The 23446-nt window shown below is 37.3% G+C and overlaps 1 long non-coding RNA gene across 1 annotated transcript in view; it reads left to right on the top strand.

Moving 5' to 3' along the window:
* Positions 1–23226, top strand: part of LOC110680328 — a 29316-nt gene extending 6090 nt beyond the window's left edge. The window contains exons 2-3 of the long non-coding RNA XR_002502839.1: positions 22813–22984; positions 23113–23226. This is a non-coding gene — a long non-coding RNA (uncharacterized LOC110680328). The remainder of the gene's footprint in view (positions 1–22812; positions 22985–23112) is intronic.
* The last annotated feature ends 220 nt before the right edge of the window (positions 23227–23446 follow it).

Genomic DNA, 23446 nt, shown 5'->3' with positions numbered 1-23446 from the left:
ACTTTCGTTTCAATATTTTGTTAGAAAGAGTTTCAACTTTAAAAAAAGGGAAGGTTTGATAAGACTTGTAAGACTGACATATATTTTTCGAGACAATTTTTGAGTGTTTTACTCTGCTTGATTGCTTTTCTTGTTTAAAAATTTACAGTTTTTCTTCATTTTCTTACAAATTTTGCTGAACGCAGTACGTAGTTGATTTTTTTTACAAATGTAACGTATTGTACAAGGTTTTCATAATAAACCGCTGAGATATTTTTTTACTTTTGAGTTGCACATCATCGTTTTTGTTAGTAAACTATGAGCCTTAGGGTAAGAAAATAGCTCTCTCAAAATTTCAACTCAAGTGGTTGCTCTTCCAGTTGGCGCATACAATTTGAAGTTTGTATGAGATATGCGTCTCAAATATATTGAAAATTGACACTCTTCCACTGTTTCGTTTCGTATACTAATTGCTCGCGTTCAATTAAGCCAGAATGTCAAACACACTAGTTGATACCCTAATGAACAAAATTGCAGAAGGTTGTATCTGGATTTGATCGCATGTACGGGAGTGCTGATCTAAGCCTAACTTTCAACAACTGGAAGGGTAATGCCCTTTCAGTTGTTGGAAGTTAGGCTTAGATCAGCACTCCCGTACAGCCACTTATATGCATACGCCCAGCGTCATAGGTGGCTATGATGCGCTAAGTGGCTACCACCGAGCTATATTGAAGAAATGCAAAGCAGTACATATTGCATGATCTACTTCAGATGGTTAAAACACCAACTTTATTAATTTTAATCATGGTACAACCTGCTACAATTTTTTCGCTATTATATCAAGCTAGTGTTTTTGACATTCTGACATTCCAAACATGACGATGATTCATATTCCGAATAGTGGCGATTTCAAAGGTGAAAACAGATATTTTTACAACTTTCAAATGCAGAGGACTTAAAATCATAGAATAATTAATCATACTGTAAAGAAATTTGAATATATTTTTTTTAAATTGCTGTAAAAACTCGAGTGTTTGGAATATGAGTCATTATGGAATTTGGGACAAAACGGAAATTATCATTTATGTTGTGTGATCATTCAGTGTGAGTAAGAATGTTGGTCTGACAGGACATATAAAATCTATGAAATGCGTTTGTATCAATTTTAATTGCTTTGAAAATCAGTGGTTTTGGTGAGAAAATTATTTGTCTCTTCAGATCTAACGCATACGTTTTATACACGTTAATAAAGATGATAAAAAATAAACATTCGTTTTTATAGCGATAATCCAATAGATGCAGTTTACAAAGCTAGCCTGCAACAATGATTGCACAAATCTGGATGTGGTCCGCATCTGTTTTTCAAAAGACACTGACTCGAATGAATTCAAGCATTCAATTTTCACTTGTTCTGTTCGAGTCTTTAGGAAAGATGCGCTAAGCAAAATTGGACACTGAACAGGTGAGATGATTATATGCATTAGTAGCTTAGCTTAGCTTAGCTTAGCTTAGACTGACTACACATATCAATGGTTGCTATTCCGTGATTGACCGAAGTCAGTGAAAATGCACAAAGAATCAACTAGAAGTTCGGCTGGGATTGGCCATAATCTTCTTCAATGTGCATAATTCAGTGCCTCAATTTATACAGGGTCAATAACGGCGCTGGCCACGTACTTGCAGTCAGGTGGGATTGGGGGAAGGAATGTTAGTGTGTAACCTTTGCTATTTGGAGACCGTGTTTGCCTCTGCATCTCCACAAAGGTTACTGGGAGGGATGTTTGTTAATGGGAAGGATCGTTGGGTCACAGGATTCACTTTGATAAGCGATTAGACCATGATAAATAATTATTTGTGAGATATATACATGCTTATATGTAAAATATAATATTTTCATTTGATATGAACAATTTCTATGTAGAGGAAAATTTTGCCGACACTTGACGTGACGAACCTTTCAAAGTTTGTTGAATAAAGTGAATCTTTAGCAAGTCTACACTCGTAGTGTCGAACCATTCAAAGTATATTTAATTACAAAAATAAAGGTAAAAGGAAAAAGGTGTTTTGAAAAAAAAAATTAGACATAAATAATTTATAAATCAGAGTTTATGTCGACACTCACAGTGACGAACCTTTCATAGTTTGTTGAAAAATCATATTTACGTCTCACCGTTGTAACGATTAAAGGTGGAGTCATGCATATTTTATAGATTAGAATAGTAGCATGAAACGAGCTCACCAATTGATCCGTCATCCTTGAGCAGCAACAATCCACTTTCAGCCTCACTCGTTTGCTCGGCTATATAAAAGCACTCAGAGAAAATTGGCACGCGACCCGAGAGGGAAAACAACTGACGACTGCTCGGGCTTTCTTGACACACTGCCCCCAACGTCGAAAGATCGAAAAGAACTAATCGAACGCGGCACTTTTTCACTTTCACTCGACCGACGCGCGACATGTTTGAACCTGCCCTCATCGCCGGCTCCCGCAGGAGCAAGCGTCAAGGTCGAAGGATCAAACACAACTAAGCGATCGCGGTTTTTTTTCACTCTCACTCTCGACCGACGCGCGACATGTTTGATCCTGCCCTCATCGCCGGCCCCCGCAGGAGCATGCGTCAAGGTCGAAGAATCAAACACAACTAAGCGATCACGCCACTTTTTCACTTTCACTCGTTCGACGCGCGACATGTTTGATCCTGCCCCATCGCCGGCCCCCGCAGGAGCATGCGTCAAGGTCGAAGAATCAAACACAACTCCAGGTGAGATGATTATATGCATTAGTTGAACTAAAATTATTTTCCCTCTGTGGAAATATGACTAAAATAAATGTATTATCATTTAACGAAAGTATCGTGTACGAGCGTTGTTTCTCATTCTCCTTTGAGCTATCTCACTAGCAAACGAAAAGGCCCTTTAAAGTCCAGATGTTTGAAAAACTTCCCAATTGATTGATTTTCTAAAATCTACGAAAATATTGAAAGGTCGATTGAAATCTCTGACAGAACTTCTAAAATTTAGGTTAAAACCATAAAGTTTTCTCTAAGAATTCCATTTTTATGTACCGCAAAGATGAACCTTTTTTCAAAGAAAACAATGAGAATATTATCTGATATTTATTTGATTGTTACCTAAAACATGCACTTTGTAGGGCTAGTCGCGACCGAGTGACTTGAAAATAGGAACTTATAGAACTCTGCCTAATAAAGAGTCACGAACCATAAAAATATCGTAAACAGACCAAACAGCAACCGAGAAAACAAAACGGAAACTAATTGGAGCCACGAGGTTGGTTTGATTGTTCAAAGAATTATTTCCCATGGAATTCCTCCAACAACTTTTCTAAAGGTATTCATCCAAAACTTTTGGCTTGTTACCTTTAGAAATTAACCCTGAATTTTGTCAATGCTATCCACAGGAATGAGAGATTCTTTGAGAAATCAAGAATTTTTCAAAAAAAAAAAATAAAAAAATAAAAAGCATTTAAAGAAAGTCCTAAATTTTCCAGGATTTCCTTCTGTGATTCTTCCATTAATTTCTCCAGGGCATCTTTCAGGGTTCTCGTGGCGTTCAGAACATTTTCTGAAATTCAAATTGTATTCCAGGATTTTATTAAGACTTTAAATCGCAATTCTCTAATGATACTTCAGGAATAACTCCTAAGATTCCTACTAAGATGTTTTTTTTTCAGAAATTCCTTCTAAGATTTCTTCTAAGATGTCTTCAGAAATTCCTCCAGCACTTCTTTGAAATTTCTCACAGAAGTCTTCAAATATTTTTTCCAGGAGTTCTTCCAAGAATGTTTCTTAGAAATGTGAAGGAAATTTAATCTGAAATTATTAGACATTTTCGAAAAAAAAAATCCATGAGTTGTTTTCAAATAAATTTCTCCTCTGATGAATCTTGTGTAAGACACCCTTATTGAACAAAGAATTCTGAAAGAACTCCTGGACTCCTAAAGATAAAACCTTGTAGATTTTCTCGGAAGAAAGTTTGTAGGAATCCACGAAAGATTCTCTAGTGTAATAACTGGGGAATTCGGTTGAATTATTATGGGCAAATATCCGGAAGAAATCACAAGAAAAAAATCAAAGGAAACTATTGACTGTTGCACGAATTTTAGATTCTAATGAAAGTGTTCATCTGATGGATACAATTTGCATACTCACTTACATCAGCAGGCGTATGGTTAGATTTCAAACCATTAATGAAGATACAAAACAAAAAGCAGTCAAACAAATTGCATGGAATTATGATTATTTGAAAGCAACCAGCATTAATGTAAAAAACTCTCCACCGTATTGCCAGTTACACTGTACAAACATACTTCTTATACTATCTCATTGGAAAGTGTTTCCTTTAAGATGATACTGTTAGCGAAATCCAAAATAATAGAATCATTGTGGACTTCGTGGCCGTGTGGTTAGTGTTACCAAGCATTTAACCACATCGAGTCAAGGAGTGTAGGTGCGATTCCCGCTTCAGTCTGAAAAACTTTTCGCAAGGAATGTATTCTTTTTTGGGCATGCATGCTACTCCGTTGTCTAGTGTGGTGCTTCCTTCAAAGGGAAAATTGTTCACTGGAAGCAATAACATGTCGTTGTCTTTTAAAATCGTCTCCAGATCTGTTTCCCGCAGATTCAGGACGTAATTGATTAGCGATTCGGCATCCTTCGAATTTAGCTCACCTGTAGATAAGTCAATTATGTTAATGCTTATTCACAAATTTCATAACGCTGAAAAGAGTGGATGGGGGTCTATCGGATGTTGCAGCATATAAAATATTCGTACAAAAAGCGTTACATGGAGTTGCTTAGGTGTCACTTTCGGCACACAAAATCAAAGCAAAGATGAAAAAATAGTATCCAAGCATGCTATCAAACTGATTTATGAGGTGTACAAATGTTCACTGTGCAAAAATTTTCAGCACATTAGTCTAATAAGGTGCAAAATGCTCAATACTGAAGACAGTAATTTTGGGATGCTCAAAGATTTCCAGGGTGGATAAAATTCGGGAGACATTCCTCTAAGCATCCTTTGAAAATCTCTGAACAAATTTCTTGGAGAAATGCTCGAAAGAATTGCCAGAAAAGTTTCTGGAGAGATTCCTGAAATTACTAAGATGCTTTTCCTCGGGCAAAAATTGTTCTGGTATTTAAAAAGAGACTTTCTTCCAGCCTTGACTTTTAGATCCAAAGTCACTTCAGCTTTTCCACGTTAGCAGAATCTATAGCTTATTATTATTATTTATTAATTGTTGGTTTCACGTAGCAAAATCTCTCTTTGACATTTATTAGTCAAATTAATTGACAACAATACTGTCAACTTCCTCACAAAATTGACTAAAAACATCTTCCTCATAGTCCTCTTTAATTCATGACAATTCAAATTGGATTCCATCCTAGGATTGAAAACGATCCTGCTTTTTGAGATTTATTCAAAACATGATTGTTTGAATCCAAGAGTAGAAAGATGCTCTTTGAAGACTGTTTGATCAAGATTAACCCTCTAAAACCCAAATTTTCATTTTTGACTTGATTATCGGATACAACATGAGCATGAGAATATAACCCAAAACGATGCAATGGTGCAAAAACGTTCAAAATATTTCAGTATGCATGGACAAATGATACACTTACCCCGCTGGTACAATTCCCCACTGTTCTTTATTAGCTAAGAACTTTCTTTGCGATTTATCATGTGGCAAGTATGAAAATACTTCTTTTCCTGGGAGGTCGAGACCATTTTTTTTTACAAAAAAACAGATCCTCAACCTGTGCGGTTCGAACCCACGACCCACCGCTTGGTGTTGTTCAATAGCGACTCATTTACCGCTATCTGAGCGCCTCGAAATGTACTTGGATTTCCTTATGAATTTTCTGGAACAATTCTTTATGAAACCGTAAGAGTGGTTTTGTAAAAATCCGAAAAAATCATATTATTCTTTCCGAAAAAATATATATATTTAGATATTCTTTGAAATATTCTTAAACAAATTTTTGAATGAATCTCGAAATAAAAAAAAAACAAGAAAATTCCATAAATAAAACTTTAAAGGAATCTCGAAGATACCCCGGAGAAAACCATGATTCAGGTTTTTCATGAATTATGAATTTCATGAACTCCTGGAGATAATTTTAGAAGCAATTGTTTTTGGACTCCCAGAAGTCCTTTGCATGAAAATATGTGTAGCAACCAAGGTAGGATTATCATATGACTTCCAAAAATCTCATAAATAAAGATAATAATAATGATTATATGACTTTCCTGAAAATCGGAAAAAGAGAACTTTTTGTAGGAATTTGTGAATGTTTTCTCTAAGGAATCTCTGAAGTTGTCCTTGTGAGCATTATAAGATGAATATCTCAAAGAAGAAATTCAGTTGTTTGAGAGAATTCAATTTCTGCCTGCTTCCTAAGTGTTCATCTTTTCGATGTTCACGCGTTTCTAACGTTCCACATACAAACCGTAACAGCGATGAGCAGAAAATGCGTGATTTGGAAATCATTTCCCAAGATTTTCCGTAAACACTACCTCCCGTAAAATGCTCAAGCGCTGTTGTGAAAGTGTCAGAATATTCTCAGAAGTAGGTACAAAACAACATGAGGATGAGCTGTTTTCGCTTCTAGGGGAACCATGTTCGAACGGCGTCGTCATTTGAGCGGCTATAAATATATCTCGAATATTTTTCCGTGCTGCTGCAGGGCGTTGCAGTTGGTTTTGTTTTCCCCCTTTTTATTTCGGACACTCGAAACAGAATCAATCGTCGTCGCACATGTTGAGTATCAAATGTGATGACTTGGAAATGTGGGTGGGTGATATGGAAAAGTGGCAAACAAGAACACTGGAGTGGTTCGTTGTACCATTCGCTTTAATTCAATTTAGATTGCGGGAGATGTGCTGGCAAGTTATACAGCATATTACTTCGCAATGAAGATGTTTGTTAATAACACACACACACACTTGGGAAAAGCATTAACTTGGTAATTCCAGTAACGGAAGTTCTGATACTGAAGTAATAAGATAGTACTTCAAAGTGCTACAAAAAGAGTACATTTTATTGCTCATAATCGAAAGCTATACCCTTTTCGATTCTTATTAGGACTCGTGCCTTCATTTTTTTCCTAATTATGACGACACAATTGAACGATTAATCAAAGTCGTCTTGAGAGGTCTGAGAAAAAATGGAATAAATAATTTATTTGGATTTTTCCCTGTCCAAGTAACAATTAAAGTGGGTCATGCTACAAAAAATAGCCGCATGGGTGGTAAATGCATGATTTCTCACGCTAAGGACGTCTGTCCTGTGAAGGAAGATATCGATAAGTTCTTCTTCTTTCTGGCGTTAGCTAATAACGTGCATATAGCAGTTATTACTGAAACGTATTTGAAACCTGGATCAAAACTCAAAAGAGATCCTAACTTTTTGTTTATCGTAATAATCGACTTGATAGGGCATGTGGGGAGTTGCAATCATCATTCATAGGCGTATAAAACATCAACTGTTTTCGTTATTTGAAACTAAAGTTTTTGAAACTTTAGGTGTTCTGTTGAAACACAGCTTGGTAACTATACTTTCATAGCTGCCTATTTGTCTTTTCAATGCTCTGGGCAGCAAGTTAATTTGATCCAAACTGACTTGCAAAAATTGACTCGCAATAAGTCAATGTTTTTTGTCATTGGTGACTTCAATGCCAAACATCGGTCATGGAATAATTCTCAAAGTAATTCCAACGGCAGAATTTTATTTGATGAGTGCTTCTTCAGGATATTTCTCAATTCAATACCCTGAATAGCCCTACATGTTTTTCCTCTTCTAGAAATCCATCTACGATTGATTTGGTCTTAACCGACTCTATTCATCTGTGTAGCCAATTTATTACTCATGCTGATTTTGATTCTGATCATGTCTTTGTGACATTTCAAATATCCCAAGAAGCGATTGTCAATCCTATCAGCTCCACTTTCAATTATTTTCGAGTCGACTGGAATATATATGAAACATTTATTGACTCTAATCTTGATGTTAACATTCCTTAACAAACTAAACTTGATATTGACAATGCTCTTGAAACTTTAACACAATTCCATTGTTAAAGCCAGGAGCATTGCAATTCCAAAATGTGAAGTAAAATTTGAATCCGTGATTATAGACGATGATCTTAAACTCTTGATCCGTCTTAAAAACGTGAGGAGAAGGCAATTTCAACGCATCGCAATCCTGCTATGAAAAATATATGGCAGGATTTGCAGAAAGAAATCAAGAAACGTTTTTGCACCATTAAGAAACAAAAATTTTGAAAATAAGATTTCTCAATTGGACACTGGCTCTAAGCCATTTTGGAAATTATCTAAAATCTTGAAAAAAAAAACCTCAGAAGCCAATACCGGCATTGAAAAAGGAAATTAATTTATTACTAACTAATTGCAAAAAAACTTGCACTAAAACTTGCTATGCAGTTTGAAAGCACGCATAATTTTAATTTAGGATTTACTGGTCCAATAGAAATTCAAATTACTCGTTTTAGAAAATTCCTGGGAGACTGATTTGAAAGAAGTTATTATTAGAAATTCAAAAATATGAAAGCCTCTGGCGATGATGGAATTTTCTACATCCTCATCAAGAAACTTACAGAAAATAGCTTAGAATTCTTAGTTAATATATTTAACAAATGTTTTTAGTTGGCATATTTTTCTGGCAATTGAAAAAAATTGCTAAGGTTGTACCAATTTTAAAACCAGACAAAATCCTGAAGAAGCTTCTAGCTATCGTCCAATCAGTTTACTTTCCTCCATCAGTAAATTTTTGAAAAAAGTCATTTTGAAAAGAATGATGGTTCACATCAACGAAAATTTCTATTTTAGCCAATGAACAGTTATTGGATCTACACTTTTTATATTAAATTTAGGGGAGGTATTATTAGAGTATGTTTGAAACTTGAAAGACGAAATAGGCCTATCTGTCAAGATAAGCAACAAGTATTAGAGTTTCAAGGTATTTGCTCGCCTTACTATTGATTTTAGTATTATATTATTTTTTTTGCAAAAAGTGAAGTGGTAAAGTTCAATTTATAGTTTTACTTATTGGATACCAACATGGACATTCGACCACCCATCAATTTTACGTGTAACAAATTTGATTCGTTCCAACAAATCTGAAGGCTGATCTACTGGTCTTGCTCTTCTAGGCATAGAAAAACATTCGACAGTGTTTGGCTTGAAGGCTTGAATGTAAAATTATAAAACTTTAATTTTCCATTATACATTGTTAGAATAATTCAAAGTTATTTCTAAAATCGTGCACTTCAGGTTAATTATCAGAACTCCAGGTCTGAAAAGCTTCCTGTAAGGCTGGTGTTCCTCAAAGCAGCATTTTGGGGCCAATATTCTACAATATTTTCGCATCTGACTCACCTGAGTTAACCCAGGGATGTCAAATATCTTTGTTTGCGGATGACAAAGACTTCTCCGCGAAAGGACAAAGCCTGCGTGTCATCTGTAGTAGATTGCAAAAGAGTTTGGATATTTTTTCTCCATACTTGCAAAAAGGGAATATTTCTCAAAATTCTTCTAACGTTCCACTAAGAACTTTCAAATATTAACCACAAGCCCTTTCTTTGAGTGGACATGTTGTCACGATGAGAGGGGTTTCAATAAATTGGACAGATGAATTTAAGTATCTATGATTCATGCTAGAAAAAAAATCCAAAATGTATGTTATATATTCTTAACAAAATGTTAGTTAGTAGCTTATTCAGTTTATACGAAAGTAGAATGATAGTATTGCCCAGCACAGATCACCTAGATTTGAGAATTGAATATAATGATTGAAATGATAATAATAAAAGAACTGCAGGGTGATTACTAATTCCTGTCAGTAAATTAAATGTTCGTAGATAAAAGATGTATGTATGAATTTTGATTTCCGGTGTACATCCTGTTTTGCACATCTATAAAGTTTGTTATGACAAAGTAAAGATTAATTCTTTTTCTATTTACCTTAGTTTTTAGTCATATGTGTTGTTTTAAAGGCATTGCACCTGGCACGCACGTTTTCCACAGATATGTATTTTTGACTAAACTTCGCTGAAAAAATTGCCTGATTAAAACAGCATGTTACCACAATCTTTAAAACTTACTCCGGAATAGAATGACACTGATTAGGAAAATTTTAGCGAAAAAAAATATGTTTTTTTTGGTTAAAATGTATGCTTTTGAATAAAGTGCGTGTTAACTGTAATGCTTCTGAAACAATGCTTGTGACTGGAAATTGAGGTAAAAAAATTTATTTGTTATCTATGTATAGCAAAGACAAATGTTATAGATGTCCTAAACTGGATATGCACTGGTAATTAAAATTCATTTAACCATTTTTTTCCATGATTACTTATTTTACTGACAAGATATAGTAATCACCCTGTAAAAACAATGTTCGACATGCTTTGAAAAAGTGTTTGATGCAAGATAATGTACACAAGTTTACTTGAACAAAAATACTGAATAATCATCGCAGGTCAATTTCGCTTATCAATTCCAGGGAAAATTTCATTTTGAGTGGTTTAATTTACCTCTTTGTTGGGTCTCATGAAGGAAATTTTTTTTTCCCAATATGGTAAAAAGAAATTTGTTTTCGTCTTTGGGATTGGTTTTCCCTATGTGCAATGTTTGAAACTAATTTTCAAGCTTTAGGGGCCAAGCTTACCCAACCCCCTTTCCCTACTTCTACTTCAAGCCTCCAATTTCTACCACTTCGCAACAGTGACTGCATGGTACCCATTAAGACCCCAGCTATCCATTAGATTGTGTCGTCTGCCGTCAAACGCGACGTAACACAGATACGACGGACTAGGAAAAAGCCTTTCTAGTGAAGCATAACACTTGAGGATGCAATTTGCATTCATTGCTGTTGGTAGCCGACCAGTTCAAGTGTGAACGATATGTGCGCCGATTCGGTCTTACATGCATACGAATTCCGGGTGATTCGAAGAAGACATATGCTGCTACACTCCGGTGCAAAAGTTTGGGATTACCCCTTAAAAAACACACACAAAAGTGTTTCGTCCATACCTCTGTAATTAATCGCCAAATTATAACCTAGTATAGCATATTAGAAACGCAATAAATTAATATTACCTCGTGGGTATTTTGTCAAACACATTTTTCGAATTTTGTTTTCTAAATTTTCACTTGAAATTGTTACATATTTCGTAAATTACACAACTTCAAAATACCTATAAAGTATGATTAACTCATTGCTTTTCGAATTTCTCTTAGAGAGTTTCAGTAAGACGTGTAATCACAGATATATGTACAAAACACTTTTGAATGTTTTTTAGAAGGTGATCTCAAACTTTTGCGCGGAAGTGTACATTGTCGTCGACATGTTTGCCACTCTCGGACTCGAAACAGTGTTACAATTTCCATATAATTACTTGGCGCAGCATTAGGCCACTCAGTCAGCAGTGAAAGAGTGGCTTCTTTCCGGGGTTATTTTTCGGGTGGTCGGCTGACTGACTGAGTGATACACATTTCTCCAGTTTGTAATCAGTGTTCGTTTCTTTTCTTTTTTTATTTTGTTTGAAACTTTTTATTTTCAATTGTTTTTGGCCACAACGAAATGCACATACGAATGCGACCAATTACACAATTGAATGTATGTGAAGTGATTTTTTATGAAAGCTTGTGACGTGCATTTCGAATTGGGCTAATTAAAGTATTTACCGATGCGAAAATTATATAAAAATTCGCATCGTTTTTTAGAGGCTCGTGTGGCAATTGTCGTCTGGTGGTTAGAGGCTCGTGTGATGATGTGCTGGTTCTTAAATTTTTATTTGCTTGTTTGCTCCATCAACTGGCCATATTAGAGATTATGTTGAGATAAGTGCTGATTGTCCAAATTATTACTTTTGCACTTGCTGTCAAAATTATGACGACTTCTTTCAACCGCTAAATCATAACTATCTACCTTTCTATCTCTCATAACGACTTTTTTATGAATACCAAGGCTGATAGCAGGTCTCTTTTTGAACCTGAAAAAACTCAAAAACTTAGAATTATCAGAGAATTTTATTGAACCTGGAAAAAACATGTAATTCTCAGGGAAATTCGATAACTATCAGGGATTTGATTGAAGTAGTAATTCATTGTCGAATATGTTCATAACAAAGGATTTTCGCGTCAAAACCCCTCAAAAAATTTCGGCTGCGCCGCTTGAGTTGTTCAATGTGGATCTTTTTGGTATGAAATTTTATCGACTTCCTAACACATCATTGAATATTATGAATATCTCAAAATTTGATCAGTAATGGTTTCACCTGTCTTCATGCACGATGTTTAAAACTATTCGAAGTTCTGAAAACTGGAAATCTATTTTTGGGAAAGTAATCTGAAATTAAAACCACTTTCAATTTAAAATGTCGGAACAATCAGGGCTGGTAGCAGGTCTTTAATTAGAGACTTGCTCTCTATTTTTGTGGAAGTCTCTATTTTTGACCAAAAGTCTATTTTTTTAATCAAAAAGGTCTCAAAAGTTTCTTTTTGTCTTAACTTTTTCTTCTTGGCATTACGTCCTCTCTGGGGAAGGGTCTGCTTCTCAGCTGTTCAATGAGTACTTCCACAGTTAGTGAGCGCTTTCTTTGCCAAAGTTGTCATTTTTGCATTCGTGTATCGTGTGGCAAGTACGATGATACTGTATGCCCAGGGCAGTCCAGGAAATTTCCATTAAGAAAAGATCTGACCGGGAATCGAACCCATACACCTTCAGCATGGCTTTGCTTTGTAGCCGCGGTTTCTAATCACTTGGCTAAGGAAGGTCCTTTATCTTACTTGCAGTTGATACTGAGTTCTGCAGGCTCCAGAGAAACCATCAAAGACTGTTACGAGACTATTGAATTGATTCTTCAAAAATTCCCATCTCTCTCAAGGAAAAGCTTCAGGAATTATCCAGAGATTTCATTTGGAATACTTTCATGGACTCCTACGGGGATCTCTTAAAAAATCTTCTAGAGATTCCTTTACCGATTCCCACAGTTATTCTTCCAGCTATTTATTCCAAGGATATCTTGAAAATTTTTCCAAGAATTTGCTCCAGGAAATTCTAGAGAACTTCAACCTTACTACACCAATTATTTACTGAGATGTTACTATTAAATTTTTGCAAAACACTTACTAAATTTCTTCCAGAGTTCCAGATTAACTCCCGAGTTGAAAAAAATGTACAGGATTTTTTTTTAAAACCCGATAAACTCCATCGTTTCACGGTATCTCTACACGGGTAGAAATCAGAATCCAAAAACAAGATTATGACTCATGATATCATGATTCCAGCGTGTTTTCGTCTTATGAAAATACACCATGATTTGGACTCATGATATCATGAGTCAGATTGCCGTAACGCAATACACGCGTTAGGTTTTTGTAGCTGATTGCTCGGAATCATGATTCAAATGCCAAAAATGCTGAGTCGCGCATCCGTTTATGATCGACAAAATAAAAAAAGTTATAAATAGCATGCATTGAAATTCTAGCCAAGAACCTTCCGATTGTGAGCCACGTACTCTACCACTCATCCGCTTCGTCATCTTGAATTGGGAGTGATCGATACGAATGAGATGAAGCAAAGTGCGCCGCTTAGTGTTTTCACACTGGATGTTACGCTTATGAGGAATCATGATTATGACTCCAGGAACCATGATTTGTGATCCTGATATCATGACCTAACCAATTTATGAATTTCATGATTTGTAAATCATGGTGTGGGGATCAGATTTTTATCTGTGTAAAGAATTTCTGCAAAAGTTCCTGTAGGGGTTATTCAAGAAAAACAATAAACAATTTCCAAGAAATTGCTCTATTTCAACCTTTTACTTTTGTTTCGTCGTTGAGTATTTTTTTTTTCTCCAAAATTTCATCCAAAGATTGAATCTTCCGACAACTAATTACTTACTTATTTGGCTTTACATCAATTATCTTGATAAAGCCTCGCCAACAATAATTCGCCAATTCACTCGGTTCATGGCCGCTTCTATCCATCCTCGACTGTGACCCACGCTCTCCAGGTCCTGGTGCACCTGGTCAATCCACCTAGCTCGCTGCGCCCCACGCCTTCTTGTTCCGACCGGATTCGTAGCGAACACCATCTTTACAGGGTTGTTGTCTGGCATTCTTGCAACATGCCCTGCCCAGCGTATCCTTAGCTACCTTCACCAGCTTTAGCTACTTTCACGATACTGGGTTCGCCGTAGAGTTGAGTGAGCTCGTAATTCATCCTTCGCCGCCACACGCCGTTCTCCTGTACGCCGCCGAAGATCGTCCTTAGCACTCGGCGTTCGAAAACCCCAAGAGCTTGCAAGTCCTCCTCGAGCATAGTCCACGCCTCATGCCCATAGAGGACTACCGGTCTTATGAGCGTTTTGTACATCGTACATTTGGTGCGGGGGTGAATCTTTCTTGACCGCAGTTTCTTCTGGAGCCCATAGGAGGCACGACTTCCGCTGATGATGCGCCTTCGTATTTCCCGACTAACATTGTTGTCAGCCGTCAACAAGGATCCGAGGTAGACGAACTCGTCCACCACCTCGAAGGTATTTCCGTCTATCGTGACACTGCTTCCTAGGCGGGTCCTGTCGCGCTCAGTTCCGCCAACCAGCATGTACTTTGTTTTTGACACATTCATCATTAGCCCGACTCTTGTTGCTTCACGTTTTAGGCGGGTGGACAAATCTGCCACCGTTTCAAATTTTCTCCCAATAATATCCATGTCATCCGCGAAGCAAACAAATTGTCTGGATCTCGTGAAAATCGTGCATCGACTGTTAAGTCCGGCTCTCCGCATAACACCTTCAAGCGCAATATTGAACAACAGGCACGAAAGTCCATCGCCATGTCGTAGTCCCCGCCGAGACTCGAATGAACTGGAATGTTCGCCCGAGATCTTCACCCAGTTTTGCACACCGTCCATCGTTGCTCTGATCAATCTTGTGAGCTTCCCGGGAAAGCTGTTCTTGTCCATGATTTTCCATAGCTCTACGCGGTTGATACTATCGTATGCCGTCTTGAAATCGATGAACAAATGGTGCTTAGGGACCTGGTACTCACGGCATTTCTGGAGGATTTGCCGCACGGAAAAGATCTGGTCCGTTGTCGAGCTTCCGTCGATGAAACCTGCTTGACAACTTCCCACGAACTCGTTTGCTATAGGTGATAGACGACGGAAGAGAATCTGGGAATCTTCCGACAAATTCCTGAAATAATTTCTGATGAAATTCCTTAAGAAAATCATTGAAAATTGCATACAGTAATACGAGCAGTATTGTTTGTCGCAATGTCCCGATGAATAAAACGTAAAAACGTAAAAACGTGTTCCGCAGTGTTATTTTTTGTAACATTATCACGATTTAATGAAGTGATTAGCCATATTTTAAATAACTTGGCTTTTTGTAGGTCATATGATTTAGCTGGGGTAACTTATTGGACACACATAACAGCGACCACTTTCCGACCATATCCGGATGGTCCAATCATCGAACGTCACGGCAGAAGTGACTGTACGATCAAGCTAATTGTTCGTTGGACGAACGTGTCGCAGCGGAAACCATTCGCTCAGATGTCGAGTGGGACGTAGACAGCTTCGCGGAAAAGATTATAGATGCAGTATAAAAGGGCATACCGCGTTTCAGCGGCCGCGTCGGGCCGAAATTGGTTCCGCGGTGGTGTCCTGAAGTGAAGGCGGTAATTCGTCGGCTGCAATAGTGTCTGCGCTCCCCGTGGCAACTGTCAACAGCTACCGGTAGCACTCAAGAAGGTGAACGGATTTACAGACAACCCCGAAGAGCAGCGGAAGAACTAGCAAAGCATTCAAGCGATATATCAGCGATTGCAAGCTACCCTCAACCTTTCCAGATGGCAAAACCGGTAGCTGAACGAGGCTCCATGGTTTTTTTTTGTCTAACACCGGCTATGCTAGGGTGAGCCGAACTTCTGTTGACTCATGAAAAAGTCGATTCAATAGGGTACCCTCTTCTTCAACGTTCCCATCTTTATTTAAATATGACGCTTCTTGAGTTACTTAATAACATATGGCGAAGTGGCGAGTTCCCTGCCAGCTGGCGGAATGCCATTATCGTTCCCATAACAAAGCCGAATTGCCAGAATTCCGAACCGGCTGCCTCGCGGTCTATCTCGCTCACCAGCTGCATGGTGAAGATGTTTGCGCGCATCATCAACCGTCGTTTGATTATGGAACTAGAGTTGAATGGGCGACTTGAAAAGCACCAGCATGCCTTCCGCGCAGGACGTGGCACCGACACCTTCTTTGCCGAGCTCGAGCAATCGCTGCCAAATATCGAAGAGCACTACCTCATAACCTCTTTGGATCTCTCGAAGGAGTATGACACGACTTGGCGGCACGGAATAATTCGGATCTTGAAATCGTGGCGAATACGTGGTCATCTTCTTCTTCTTATTCTTCTTCTTCTTCTTTGCATTAACGTCCTCACTGGGCAGAGCCTGCTGCTCAGCTTAGTGTTCTTATGAGCACTTCCACAGTTATTAACCGAGAGCTTTATTTGCCAAAGTTGCCATTTTCGCATTCGTATATCGTGTGGCAGGCACGATGATACTCTATGCGCAGGGAAGTCAAGGAAACTTCCATTACGAAAAGATCCTGGACCGGCCGGGAATCGAACCCAGACACCTTCAGCATGGCTTTGCTTTGTAGCCGCGGACTCTAACCACTCGGCTAAGGAAGGCCTCAATACGTATACGTGGTCACAATACAATACGTGGTCACATCTTGTATATTTTTCTCTCGGAGCGAACAGTTCAAGTGGCTGTAGGAGGACATCTGTCCTGTGAACACTAGCTAGAGTATGGGATACCTCAGGGTTCCGTGCTATCCGTAACACTGTTCCTCCTCGCTTCCGAGCTGTACCCGCCGGAGTCGACGTCCTCCTCTATGCCGACGATATTCTTCTCGTTGTACGTCGTCTAAAAACCAAAGAGTTACATAGAAAACTACTGAAAGCAGTCGAAATGTGATCGAAGAGCGTAGGATGCATAATATTTGAGAATTCGCACAATATATAGTGTAGTTCAAATGCACACCGAGAGCCAGCACGAGTAATCACAATCGATCGGATCGCTGATCCGAAGACCAACCGTCTAAGGATCCTTGGAATGACCCTAAATCGAACTCCCAAGTTTAAATTTCATTACCAAGCGGTGAAGAAAGCATGCGATTCTCGACTTTAGATCCTTCAAATGATCGGCTTCCCCGCGGCAATCTAGTTTGATAGGTACAGCGCTAGACACTTCGAAGCTGATCTACGAGATCGAACTGGTGAGCCAAGAAGAACCAGCATCTCTGCAGATCCTTGCCCCGGCGTACAGCAAATTTATTTCTGGAGCGTTTGCTGCCAGTCCCAATAATATCGGTCATGGCCGAAGCGGGCACCTTGCCATTTGTTCTTTTGGCAGTACAGTCGTCAGCGCGGACGGAAATTCGCATTATGGCAAAGAATCGTGACAATAACGACTTCCCTTTGTTTCGACAAACATCGGATCATATTTGTTTCAATGAACATCGGATCTTATGGTGGAACTAACGGGATCAGCGCTCCCCAGTATCGGCCGCCTCGTGAGGTCAAGCGATCGAATGTGACATACAAAAAAGCCATCAATTGTCACGTACAGCCTTCCGAAAATATGCAGCGTCTTTTTCGTTGATGCATACGTTATAAAAATGGGCGTCTCCATTCCAGATGTTCATCTCACGGACTCGGATCCAAGAAATTGGATATCCGGTGAAGACCAAACCGGCCCGATTCTGTTGGATTCCTGGACATGCAGGGATCAATGGAAACACCGAAGCCGACCGACTTGCCAACGAGGCGCGTAGGCAATCGGCCATTGATATCCCCCTTCCAGAAAAGGATAAGCGAATACGTCGTTAGTGGGACAGCAGGTGGCATGAAGCTCGAGACGACACGTTTCGATTGTCAGACCATAGTAGCGTAGCTAACTCAAACCCACACGTGATACTGCAGTGCAGAAAATACGATGCACAAAGACAAAATAACGAAACCAGTAAAACCAGCCTCCAGGAAGCCCTGAGGAACGATTTTTTTTTTCGATCTTTTATTAACGAGATTTTTAGCCCTGGGCTAGTTCATATCGGGACCAACAGCTTTACTTCCCTTCCGAAGGAAGTCGTCACTTAAAATTTTAGTGACTATGTCGGGGATAGGATTCGATCCCAGGTCCTCGGCGTGAAAGGAGAGTGTTCTAACCACTACACCAGGTCCATCCCACTCCGATGGAACGATGAAAATTGCACAAGAAAATTATTGAAATTCTTAACCGAAACTCAATTATCTGTATAACCAAATATGATGAGATATAAATTGTAAATTATATGTAAACTTATAACCATTGATCAAAAATACCACTTAAGTTTTGATATTTTTTCCACCTTGACATAGCTTCAACATACATTTAAAAAATGTGGAAGCTTGAAACACTATTTAATCAACATTATTTTGTCATTAATTGTTGATCCATCTGAAATAAAAGTATATCTTGAACCTGAAATTATTGTTAGAAATCTGAAATGAAAAATCTGGAAATATCAGGGAATTTCATTTATGTAAACGAGTGGACACCCTAGTAAAGTTCAGCGAGAAATATCTGTTATACATCCGTCTCTAAATGATCCGCAGTTCTTACAAGTTGTTAAGCTATGTATCAAACTTTTTAGATGAAATACATCAAACTTCTCCCATTTTTAATTGAATCCCAGTCTTTCTAGTTGCCCAAACTATTATTGTACTATTCGTATTATTCGTCTTTTTTGTTTGAATTTCCACAGTTTCTACTTCATCCAAACATTTTCAATGAATTTCTCAAAAAATCCCCATGGAATATTGAAAAGTTCTTTTAAGGTTCCACACAATTTAACACCACAGCAATTATTTTCTATGAAATCCTTCGACTGTAGGAATGATTATTCCTACACAATTTTCTAGTAATTTCGTCCAGTGTTCCAAGAGATCTTGCGCAATATCCTGCGAGATATATTGTTTTTTTTTTATTATCGTAGCAATAATCTTTGAAATCTTCTAAAAGTTCTTCAAGAGTAAGTCTTCCTGAAAATCCTCTTAAATCAAGGGTGGCCTAAGAAATTACACAAGTAACTGTAACAGAAGATACCCATAAATTTACGTCAAGGATTTTTTTTTAAATTCTCAGCTTTCTGGGAAATTACATTTCAAATTTCCTTGGTGAAAACTCCTGGAAGAATGCTTGAGAAAAAGGTTTTGAAAACTTCCTTGAGAAATATCTTAGAATTGATAGAAGAATTTCCGAGAAGAAATCCTAGGCGCAATCCTGAAGGTATCCTCAAAGAAATTTGTAGAGTAGAAGCACCGGTTTTGGCCATACGCCAGTTGTAGCCATAGTGGATTATACACCGTTTTACATAGCCAATCAGCATGGAACCTTTTGTGTTCAGTAGATTACATTCACATGATAGAGCTACATTCATTTACTCGTCCAAATTGATTCAAAACATAAGAAAAACAATTCATTTTCCTTATAATTTTAACTCCCATACACCTAATTTGGCCAGGGCACTCCATATTTCACAAAAAATATCTGAAGAAATTTCTGATGAAAGCCTTGTGATTTTTTGTGATAATATTTGGAAAAATCTTGGTTCTATTTTGAGATATAAAAAACAAAATTTTTGGAGGAATACCTTAGAAAAATTTTTTGAGAGTGAATATCTTAAATATAGATATGAATCCATCCCTTTCGTAATGTCGTCGTAATACATCAATGAATGTTTGTCCTTTACTGGCATATACCAGATGTGCTGGTATGTCATTGTAATGTTGCAAAAAAAATATTTGAAAAAAAAAGTTTTAAACATATTTTCAGAGAAATGTCTGGTCTGATTAAACTATTTTGTCCTGGTTCCTGTTAGGTTTCGGTTTTTGATTACTGTTTTGTCTCTTTTCGGTCTCTGTTTAATTACTTTTTAATCTCTTTTTTCCTGGAAAGAGGTTTCTAAATTTCATATTTTCAAGAAACTCATTCATTTTTTAAATTATTAGAAAATATTTAACATCAGAAAAAAAAATTCGAAAAGCAATCGAACAACAATCAATTCGAAATTTCGTAACAATCATGACCAATTAAGAACTTTTTCGAATGAAATGCAAACATTTATAATTTAATCATATTACCACAGTCAAATGTTATACGGTCGAACGCGATTACCCAGGGGCTTGATAATCCGTGTTTCTATCTTAAAAAAATGGATCCGGGATCCAAAAGTTTTACGAATTATTTGTGTTAATTTAGATTGTAGATATATTGCCACATATCCAAATAATGTTTAATTTAGCGCCCATGAAGCTGTCTAAGTTATCCAAACGACCGATGGAAATGAATGGTACATAATCTGTACAAAAATACTTAGACACATACTGATGCACTTGAAAGTTCCGTTCATTAATTTGTTTTAGACATATAAATTTACAGTATTTCTTGAACCTGGAATTATTTTTATAAAACCTGGAAATATCAGGGAATTCCATTTTGCTAAACGAGTAGACACCCTGCCAGTGTTTGTGTTATTGAAATATTTGGTATTCTATACACTTGTATTTAAATTTTACATTTGGTTGTTTTTTTTTTTGTTTTCATAGTTCATCACGCACACTCCTCCAGTGTTCTAAAATTTGTAAATGAGGACCAAATATAAAAATTTAATTTTCATCGTTTTCATTAACTTCTTATACTATATTTATCAAAGTGTAGTGTTCAAATGTGAAATCGTTGCAAAAATAATATACCTAGCTATCATTGACATAATCAATCATCCTTAAGGTGTGACAGATTTCTTTTCGCACTGCCAGGCTGTAAAATATGCACCGTTCTAGTCTACCGGTATGCTAGCGGTGATTCGGAAAAATAAACTGATTAAAATCGATTTCTATTCGCAATTTGAACCATCCAGTAACGTGCGTCAATATTTGAGTCTGCCAGATCGGTAGGCCACTTGCCAGTTAGACGTCGTTAGTTCTGTGTCCTACCTAAGTATAGCTTTTTGGACGCGATTCAAATAAAGGTACACGTTTTTCAGCATTCCCTTTCCCAAATGATGATGACGGAAAGAAACCGAAGAAAATTAGACATTTAACAAACCCATTCAAGCGCATACTCGTCTTGCGAGTTTAACCAGAACTACAAGTATATAAATACCGATATAGATGTTGTGCTATCGTTCCAATTAGTTCTAAGAGGATACGTGATGGTGATGAATTATACATTGTATGAAGATTGTCAAGTGACTTGTTTGTGCAATGTTTTCTTCATGGAATAAATTACGGATTATTATAAAAAAAATCTCCGTTCGTTTTCAATTTAATTCGCAGTTTACTTTTTTACGTTTTCGTCATTGCTATTGCAATATGTATAGCTTGTAATGAATTTTCCAAGATAAAACTTAAAAATTAAATATAGGGTGAGTGATCCAGTGGTAGTGGGTTTCCTCTAATAGTGTAGTGCGGCTTATAGTATGTTATGGGCAATTTTTATTTTTATGTGTATTCTTCAAAATTGGCCCTTGGCAAAATAATTCTTCTTCTTGTTGGCATTATGTACACACTGGGACAGAGCCTGCTTCTCAGCTTAGTGTTCTATGAGCACTTCACAGTTAGCTTAGTGAGAGCTTTCTTTGCCAATGTTGCTATAATGTTTTCGCATTCGTATATCGTGTGGCATGTACGATGATACTCTATGCCCAGAAAAGTCGGCCAATCACTCGGCTAGACCCACTTGACAAATTAATTTGAAATGTGTAAAAAATCTTGGAATTTAGTAAGGAAGTAGCCCACCACCAATTGGAAACATTAGCGTTTTTGCTCCTTTGCACCAGTAATAGCAGTGTGCTTTTCTAAAAGTGAGTCTTAATGGGTTTACAATTGAACCACTATAATAGGAACAGAAGTTAGCAAAGTTTCAATGATTGCATCTTTCTAAAATTATTTTTACGTGAAATAAAAAAGCTTTCGACTTACGTATAAGCTTCCGTTATTTTTGGCCATTTTTTTCCTCTACCCGTTACTGATGTCTCTATCACTGGTACAGATGCCCTAATAGATTGAACAAAATTTTACTGAATATCCTTTCGTTTGCTGCATCAGTTTGAGATTCTTCAGTTTACTTAACCCTTTGATACCCACAATTTTATTTTCAGTCTAAGTAACATGTTTCGCTTTCCAAAATCTATCTTAGCACGTTTTGGGCAATGCGATTTTATGAATTTTGGTCTTAGAGCATATCTACCTTTTTTCATTTTTTCATGAAGCACCTTCTGGTTGCCGATTTTTGATAATAATAAAAATATGAGTTTTTACAGTACTTTTAAAAATGTAAATTTCATTTTTTGGAACATATTTTATTTTTCGAGTAACTAACGGAAAAAATTGTTTAAAATTATTTTGATTCCACCAGGCTTGATAGGTCGACAGAAAAAAAATCTATTCAATTAACTGTTTTTTTATATTTTCAGTTTATTCATCAATAAAAAAATATATAATAACAATATTACAATTTATCCAATATGCTGCAATTACATCTTATAGTCATTTTACAGATACATATCATGAATAACCTTCACATTCACTTATTTATCATCAAACAAATTCCACAGCTTTGGACAGCACAGTCCAAAATTGTCAGCTGTGTGCTGTTATCTTTAAATAGCCCTCTACGTCCTTTTCTGTTTCACCAATACTTAAAAATGTTATCTTTTCGTTTCGTTTTCAGAACCACTCAGGAACGCTAGCGAAGAATACATACGTGAAACAATCGAGGCAATTTCGCACCAAGAGATCCAGGAATTCCGTAACCAATTGCTTCCAATTGAGATCACCTAGAAAAAGTGTAAAGTTTGATATCCCAAGGGATGTGGTGTTAACAAGATGAAGTTGGGAAAAATGTATGATGAAGTAACTAATTATACTTGAAGAAGAATTGAAAATCGATTATTGATTTATTGATTAGTGTTTGGATTCAGTTGTAGATCACAATAGTTGAGTGAATTGCATTATTTCCTCCCCCACACAGGATTTGCTATGGGGTGGTGATAGTATGCAATGAGCAATTGCCTCGACCGGTGGTGGTCATCAGAAGTGAAGCATTGTTTTATTACTAAATTGTCACCGGTGATAATCGTGAGCTGATAACGATGAACGTAGGACAACATAGTGGCCCTGGGCCGCCACTTACGCGCACTGGGGTGCTCGGATCGCTCGGTTACTGGACCTTCATGTCGGGCACTGCGTACTGCCGTGTCTGCACTTTACTGCTTGGATGATTTTATACGGGAGAAAATCGGAGCTGGATTCTTCTCGGAGGTTTATAAGGTAAGTTTATTAGTGATGAACTTGGAGTACCTGTG

This window comes from Aedes aegypti, unplaced genomic scaffold (assembly GCF_002204515.2).
Source record: "Aedes aegypti strain LVP_AGWG unplaced genomic scaffold, AaegL5.0 Primary Assembly AGWG_AaegL5_hic_scaff_1199_PBJ_arrow, whole genome shotgun sequence".
Lineage (NCBI taxonomy): Eukaryota > Metazoa > Arthropoda > Insecta > Diptera > Culicidae > Aedes > Aedes aegypti.
Note: the sequence above shows the minus strand (reverse complement) of the source record. Positions and strands in the feature narration are given on the sequence as shown.